The sequence below is a fragment of the Amblyomma mixtum genome, chromosome 7, assembly GCF_055824585.1.
Source record: "Amblyomma mixtum isolate Tamu chromosome 7, ASM5582458v1, whole genome shotgun sequence".
NCBI lineage: Eukaryota > Metazoa > Arthropoda > Arachnida > Ixodida > Ixodidae > Amblyomma > Amblyomma mixtum.
This window is the reverse complement of record NC_143018.1, coordinates 84,216,018-84,221,597: the sequence shown is the minus strand read 5'-3', so window position 1 is coordinate 84,221,597 and position 5,580 is coordinate 84,216,018.

Here is a 5,580-nt window from a genome sequence, read left to right as displayed (position 1 = left end):
GAAATGTAACCTTTACTAAACGCGGTCTTGCGAATTCAAATATTGAAATAAACAATTTGTTGCGCCACCTGCAGGATTTTTCTGAACTACTGCTTAAAAGGAATAAAATAAAACTGATCAAAAACGTTTACGAAAATGCCCATAGGTAGCGCAGCATACTCACATTTTGGTCAGGCGTCTACATAAGGTCCGTTCGATTATCCTGCACTCACTGCACCAGTTCTGTGAAGTTCCGCGGCGGTGCCGCAAGCGTGCAGCGCCAGTTCATGCAGTTCAGGTGCAGCTTGGCACTGGCTGCTTTCAAAACGAATGGTAGAGTGCAGGTCTGGTCGTCTGCTAGCCTAGGCGTCGCCACCAAATTGCAGCCAGTAGCGTGGCGCCCATATATCAACGGCCGCCAACGTCCCGAGCCGCATGAAGAATCTTCAAACAGTACATCGCAGCGAAGCATTGCCATGCATCAGCCTCGATGCAGCCTCGCGGCAGCTAAGCGAACCGCACGTCTGTTCTTTTACTGAACACTATATCGACTGAACTGTGCGCGCGCCGACTTACATGTTAAGCGATTGCTGCCACAACGTGCATCATGCTGCGTGCACGTCTTTACCTTTTAGTTAACATAACCGGCTTCGAATACTGTTATAACACTATTAGTCCAAAGGAAAGACGCCGGTACAGGTCCGTCAAGAGCAGGGTGGTCGAGAGATGCAAGGTACGTGCCAGCGAGGGCCACCGTTCCCACCTCCGTCGCCGCCTTCTCGGGTGGCCAGTCACGTTCCATAAGAGTCGGACCCGTGCGGGGCACCGTTCTCATCGATGAGTGGAATAATTTGAGTATCTCCGCCGTTTATCGCAAAGCGCAAGCCATCGTCGCGCAAGCCGTCGTCTGCTTCCATGGCGGCTGCAGCTGCACCGTTTCGGCACCGACCACTGAGGGGGTGCACAGTTTTGCTGAACTAGACCTGCACAACGTCTGCACTTTTTGAAACGAATGGCGTCGTGCAGACGGCGCCATTTTGCACCGCCTAAACGAATGGCGAAGTGCAGCACCGCGAGAACCAGTTCACGTAGTGCAGGTGAATCGAACGGACCTATAGAGTGGTAATACATAACATTTGTTACACTTTATAAACATAGTTGCCAGTCAAACAATAGTTTAGGCTGATTTTTAAAAAAAAACTCTGTTGAAATGAAAAAGTTCTGTCACCAAATTTTACGCGAAATTTAAGAACTGCAAGATATTACGCGAAATTTAAGAACTGCAAAGTTATATGAAATAAGCCTCTGTTTACTTTAGACGCTTCAGTAAAACGTTTGTTTTTCAGTTTCGGTTGTGGCTTTGTTGGGTTGAGCACAGTTATAGTGAACTACAATGTAGTACAGTACAACGTTCATGGAACTAAACTCAGTTGCCAAACCGAGAGCGGTTTCGCGGCGCCGCCACCACTGGCTGCTTTGAGTGGCGCTGCAGTCGTACCAGGCTTCAGCCGGTCCGATCAGTTGCTGTACTGCGCGCATGTCGTAGAGTGCTTTCGCGACGCGATTGCTGCTGTGATAGTTGTCTTCGTGTTTCGTGAGCTTGCATGCAGAGTTTCAGGTGCTCTATCTGCCATGCCGACGTGCTGTGCGCCGGGCTGCACGAGCGGTTACAGAAACAACAAGACTGCGAGGCATTTTTTCGCGGCTCCTCGTGACGCGCGGAGCTCCGTGCGGCATGGGATCGAGCCATTCCGTGTTGACAGAAAACTCTCCGACAAATCACGTGTGTGCGATCTTATTTCCATTTTGAAAGGAGCGTGGTTATAAGAGTTTCTTCACCAAAGCAGCATATTAGACAATTCTTTAAAGGTGGAGATCAGATCATCGCAAGGCTCATCGTAAGTTCACTTACCAGCTTATCTAAACGCGAATGTCTGGCAGACATTGGTGCAGTGTGTTTTAAACATAAATTAACAATAGCTTTAGAGCGCAAAGCCCCGCATTTATGGCACTCGAAAGCAGACCACAAGTACCTACGATTTCTGTGGTGCAGTTTTCCGAAATAAGCAGATTTTACTCACAGCGTTCACTTCGTGAATGACTCCGCGCGCTGCTCACAACCCGAGCTGCGAAGGCAGTGAACTTCCTCGGGTTCCTGAGTCGTCAGTTTCTCTTTCCCTGCAACAGCGAGGATGCCTGACGCCAACTCCAGAAAAGAAATTTCAGTATTTTGAGTTTACCGCTTTCCGTGTATTGTTCCTAGCGTGCGCTACCGTTCCAACAATATTTTTCGATCTTTCACGCAGTGCACTACAGGTGGACACAAATACAGAGATATTTTTACATTTTGTTCCCAACACATTTTGCGCACGCACCCCTCGACGAGGCTCCACTTACTCCTCTCGATTTTTGCTGCTTCCCCATTAATAACATGGGTGTACGTCTTCAGTATGTCTTCTTCGTGAAAATGAAGGTCGCACACACGTGATTTGTTGGAGACTTTTCTGTCAACACGGGGCAATGGCTCGATCCCATGCCGCACGGAGATCCGCGTCACGAGGAGCCGCGAAAAAATTCCTCGCAGTCTTGTTTTTTCTGTAGCCGCTCGTGCAGCCCGGCGCACAGCACGTCGACATGGCAGATACAGCACCTGAAACTCTGCATGCAAGCGCACGTAGCACAGAGACAAAGATCACAGCAGCAATCGCGTCGCGAAAGCACTCTACTACGACATGCGCGCACAGTAGCAGGATTCGCGTTTAGATAAACTGGTAAGTGAACTTACGATGAGCCTTGCGATGATCTGATCTCCACCTTTAAAGTAGATGTCTAATATGCTACTTTGGTGAAGAAACTCTAATAACCACGCTCCTTTCAAAAATCATGACCGCCCGCAATTTCGGCCAACGGTGGCATTGGCTAGGCAGCGATGATCTATCACTCCAGTTGCTGCAGCAAAGATATGTGGCATACTCGCCGCACAGGGTTCAGAACTGACTGGTGTCTTTACGATAAACATCGGTAAGTGCGATATTTGGGACGCCAGTTGCTCAACATTCCCGAAGGCTGCATGCTACGACGCTGGGCGGCCGGGCCTGCGGCGTCTGCTAGCGGCGGCCAGCGGGAGCCTGTTTCGACGGCAGCGCCCCCTCGCGATAAAATTTGCGGGCCGCTTCAGCCGCATGGAGAAGGCGGAGAGTTTGGCAACTTAGTTTAGTTCCATTAACGTTGGTACAGTAGGTGTGAGTGGAGGTTTTACAGCGGCGTATCTAAGGGGCTGCCATCTTTGATCACGTGATCACGCCGCCATTACTCGCCTCCTGACCGCTCGGCGCGCGCCTCGTCGCGAAGGCTGCTGCGTCGGACGGTTCGGTTCCGACAGGCAGGGTTTCGGCTGATACGGTTTTAAAGGAGAGGGAAGACGACACTATGGTTTGGCCAAAGCTTGGAAGGACATGCGACAACCCTAATTTGATCACTTCAGGCGTGAAAACGCGATAGGACTTCATGTCGCGTAGAGTCGCTGAGCTCTCCGCCTCTTCGAGCCAACGGACGGATCGCCTGAATGCTTGTCTTTGCATGCGCTGAAGGCTCTGCTTAATGCCTTTTTAATTGTTATTGTACAAAACGGCAAGGTTGAACGTTCCTGCGGCCTTACAGATCGTTGTCCTATCGTGTACGTGCATGCAGACACTGTTAACCTGTTAACGGTGCTTAGGAAACCTGAAATATTTCCTACATGGTTGGATAAACATAGTAAGGCGACAAATATAAATAGACACACAAAGGTTGACTATCACGGTAGCAGTACCATGCATCAAGCAGCCGTCACAAGCTGGCGTGCAATCATTTCGAAGGATTCCGCGATATAATTGTTATAACGCGCGCATGGCAACGCGTTCATGCTGGACGAATTTCACAATAACGTCAGCCTCACATAAAAAATTTTGGTGCGCTCGACGCTCGATATGCGGACATGGAAATGTTCGTGGTCTCATTCGTTGTAATTAATCAGCTTCACTCTGAGCGTGCGGAGTCACTTTTAGTGACTGTCTCGCATGGACCACGAGCAAGTGACAACCGCCCAGCACAGCAGCCGTAAACCAAATGCTGTAATCCGAATATGGTCCACGGAAACCGCGCTACTTGGAGCGAAATTGAACAGTAGCACCAAGACGGCATGTAATACACGGACTGACGGTAAGCGCTGTCGGCTCGCACGGCAGTGCGGTGCATAATAAACAGCAGCAGTATGTAGGAGCGCAAGTCGTCTTACTTTTTTCGTTCCTAATTCGGCTTCGGGCGCTCCTTTTACTAATAGCCACACACCATCACTTACGATCAATGCGGTCTCAGCACAGTGCACAACAACTGAAAGCACGCCGTCATGGTTTCGGTGGCGGAACAGCTTCTTCATGCGGCTGTGTTGTGCACTTACCCTCGCAGATTTTCCAAGATCGAAACCTTTCTTTACTAGCTATCTAGCGCTGGCGAACGTGTTTGTTGCGTTCGCCAGTTCGGAAAGGGTGCGTGTCGAACGGGCATGAACATTGGCATTATCTACTTGTGCAGTTCGGTTCCGTGAAGCTCGCAAACGGCCATATCCCGCACGTTTAACTCTCTGTCGCAATTCTTGCAATCCACAGCACAGCACGTACTTTTTCTGCCTTTTCACATCTTCGTAGAAAGAACACATTCGGACCCGCAAAATTTCCACTGCTGCGTCGAGGCATACACGCCGGTGACTTACGAGGCCAGTAATGGTGCCGTGTTCCTAGCGCACGTGTGGCGCCATCTGGTCTCAAACAGAAGAACTGCGCGCTGTAAACGGTACATACAGAACCCCCAAAAGGCACGTGGGTGGCTTTGACTTCATGCAGGTATTCAAAGAGGAGCGAAGCTTCTTTTATGCGAAGCATATTACTAGAGCTACACTACAGCCCGTCGAGCGCGGCGGTGGAGCTACCATTGACCTTTAGCGTGACCACGTGACACCACGTGACAACATGACGTCACAGCAGAGGAGAGATGGGCTGCCGGCTCGCGCGGTCGGCCGCGGCGGTGGAGGCTTCACATCAGAGGCGCTGCAGCTGACCACGTGACGCTACAGCAGCGGTATAAAGCTGAGCTTGCCTCGCTCTCCGGGCACTATCTGTACTCGCTTCGGCGAGCGCGGCTTCGGCCGCTTATCTGTTTTTAGAGCAGCGTCCGCTCCGGCGGACGCAGTTGTTGCTGCGACGCGCGTCTTTCCTTTCCTGTCTCTCCTTCCTCTGATCTTTTAACTCTCCTCTATCTGCACGTGGCAGCGGTGGTGGCTTGGCTCGAGCCAGTAGCAGGCCCGTGCAATTTCCTTTTCATCCTTCTCTCAGTCACAACAACAACAACTCCGGGCACTTACGAGGCGGCCAGGTGTTGGGATGCCGCCTAGAAGCAGGGCTGATTTGAATGAGAAGCGAAAGCTTCAGCGTGCCACAGAGACTGATGAAGAGCGGGATGAACGACAGCCAAGGAAAGCCATGTATTACCAAGCCTAGCCATCAATATGCTTCGCATCTGACTAGGCTTAACCTTAGCTAAGCCTCAGCCATTTTTTTTTTGCCC